This window comes from Meleagris gallopavo, chromosome Z (genome assembly GCF_000146605.3).
Source record: "Meleagris gallopavo isolate NT-WF06-2002-E0010 breed Aviagen turkey brand Nicholas breeding stock chromosome Z, Turkey_5.1, whole genome shotgun sequence".
NCBI lineage: Eukaryota > Metazoa > Chordata > Aves > Galliformes > Phasianidae > Meleagris > Meleagris gallopavo.
The window spans coordinates 36,078,577-36,081,736 of NC_015041.2; positions in this window are offsets into that span (position 1 = coordinate 36,078,577).

Genomic DNA, 3,160 nt, shown 5'->3' on the forward strand with positions numbered 1-3,160 from the left:
AAAAAAAGTTTATCCAAAACCATGTAATTTATACAAAGCTGTGTAATTTATCCCACTCAGTGTTGGAGGAAAGCTGTGTCTCGATCATCGTACACATGTGAGCATGTAAGACAGAGTCAGAATCACCTCCAGCTGCAGCACCTACAGCAGGTCAAGGCTGAACATCACAGAGAATGGCTGAGAAGGTGATTTTACCCTTCTCTAATAAGTCACTTCATGATGCAAAAGAGTGCACTTAACAGTCCACAGCCCTGACATTCTTTTGAAACTAATTGCAGGCTGCATGCAACACTCTCTCAAGGCTACCATTTGCCCACTTGATGCAATTCCTTCCCCATCTCTCCTCAGCCCTAAGAGCATATTCTCATCCACAAAATTTATTTTCCCCTCTACACTCACCTTAGCTTTTGTAGCCTGAAGCAGGGTGACATATGCTCTCTCTCCTCCCACACACTGACATAGGTTATTTTAGCAATAGAGGCAATATATTAGCTTCAGGACCAATATATTAGTTTAGCAAAAGGAGTCAATGTGTGCTAATTCTAAAACTTTCCATTAGCTTTGCTTAGTATGTTAACAACTTTGTTTTTCTCAATGATTCTGCATCACAGAATCCTGAATTCACAATTGGCAACTTTTATCTTTGCATCCACCAGGTGCAAGGACTTTTTCTTGGTTCTCATATAAATTGTTTTGAGTTAGAAGAGACAGAAAGCTGCACTTTAAGGTTATAATACGTAATGGAAATCTACCAAATTGGGGAAAAATGGCTGGAGGTGAACCAAACAGCTCTGTAATGAAAAGGAAGAAGAAATAAAGGGGAGGAAGCGAGTGGTTGTACAACCACCATAGATGTGCTTGTGCATGCCCAGAGGGATATTAGCATATATTAATGAGTTCTTTGAAAAGAATGAATATGCATGCATATGTATTATATGTGTATATCTTAACTGTTTAAATGTAGAACCTGAACTCTGACAGTCTGTGCTTGATTTATCAAGTCACCCAGTACATATCATGAATAAACAAAATGCTAGTTTTCAAATACCTCATTGGAGTTAGAGTTTTCTTCCTGGATTTCAGATGAAATCAGGTTTCCATACATGATATAGCATTTTTTTGGCTCAAAAAATCCATTCTGAGACATACTGCCAACATAAGACCTCAGTACCCACTGTTCTCATTCACCGCAGACCCAACATTTTACTTCATCTCCCCTACTTACCATCACTTCTTACTGAGGGAGCAGCCTTGCAGCTCCCCTTACACCCTCCGACTCCAATTCTACAGTCCAGTCAAGGGGGAAACTTTCAGGTCAGCCATTGGAGCTGGATCCCATTTCAGTCTTATCCACCAGTTCCCAAGGCACTCTGGCATACTTGCTTGTCCTCCACCAGCAGTTTTTAACCATTTCACATCTGGCTTTGGAAGGGCAGATTTGCTCTACTACAGTTACCAAGCCCTCAAGCAGAGCTAGTACTTTCTTGCATTTCCTTTTTTAAGGCCAGGTGGGCTTTACATTTGGAAGTTCCTCTCATCACAGCAAAGATTTTTCTTTTTCTCTTGTGATTGTGCAACACATGGAAATTTTTGTTTCAAGTCTGCTGTGATAAGAGAGACTGCACGTGCTCCCCAGCCCCATCAGCTAGAACAGGACTCAGGAACAGGGATGCTAGGTGTTGGGAGTGACAGGGGCCCAGGTCTCACCTGAGCCCACATCTTCCACAGTGGTCGTTTTTTCAGTGTCAAAGGCTATCTAGTCAATGATTATTTTTTTCCTCAATTGCAAGTGTTTTTCACAGCACATGGAAAGGCTGACATGGTGGTCATTTGTTTCCAACTGCAAACGTGTTCATTACTCTAAGATGATCAGCAAGGTAAAAAGCAAACATCTGATGCATTGATGAGAAGCAAGAAAAGAACAATTAATCAGTACCTTGGGACAAGCAAGTCTTAACATTTACAGTTGTTCTAGTTAACTTGAGTTAATTGTCAATTAATATATGTCACTACATAACCTAAAAATCTAATCTGAACAGTATCAGTATGAGAGACTTCTATTCCTTACATTTTAATCATTTATTTATTCAATTTTAGCAAACAGAGACTGCCAAGATATATATATTAAGGGACTCTTTGAAGAAGAAATCTCTTTAGCCCATGAGATACTCCAGAACACAATATGTGGTACGCTTTCCTAATTTCTGCAACACTGTCAGTCAGAGGACTTAGAATGTGTTATTTTCTTCCATGCAAAAACTGTGAAGAAACAATATGTAACTGTCCTAGAGCGCTTTATTTTCATATTCATAATTTTAAAAACTAATGAAAGCAATCTAATAAACTAATCCAAGCATTTTTGCAACTAAGCAGGAGGCACCCATTGCACCAACATACCTTCAGAATCACGAATGTAAACATGAAAGCAAACAAACATATGGTAAAGGAAATAAGTTCTGGAAATAAGATTTTGAATTTGAAGCGTGGCCTTGTGGTAATTTCCACAAGGAAGTTAAAAAGAATTCAGAAGACTTTTTCTATTGAAAAAAAAGTACTGAATTTAACTAACACAGAACGAATGTTCTAATAGACAGGCCTACTTTTTGACTGTACGTATGATTTTCTTATTTTTATTTTCATTTTTGCAACACAAACCAAACCACAGAGACTTAGAGTGTTTTATAGGGTAATGTTGCCCTCTAGTGACTACAAGGAACAAGCAATTGGAAGAGGGCGCTTCAAAACGCTTCTTTGCCCTCAGAGCAGGCCATCACCAAATGTGTCTTGATGAACTATGATAGAACCTATCAGTGAAAGTGAAATCTTAGTCTTATAATATCATCTGAATAAACAGACTATTCAAATCGAACAAGAACTTTTTGATGCGGTGTGGTTATAATACAGTCTAGATAAGCCAACAAATACAATAAGTTAAAAAAAAGTGTACTGCCAGAGATACTTAAAGACCAAAAAAATAAGCCATCCAGCTTCATCTATTAGCATTACAAATATTGTAATTGAGGTTGATTTGCAGCTTAAATTGCCATGACAGATAAGCATTTGGAATTCATTTCAAATTATGGATATAAATCTGAATTTTAATTTTTCATGTAAGGAAAAGAAATTATGTGTAACACTTTAATACAATAAATAAATAGGT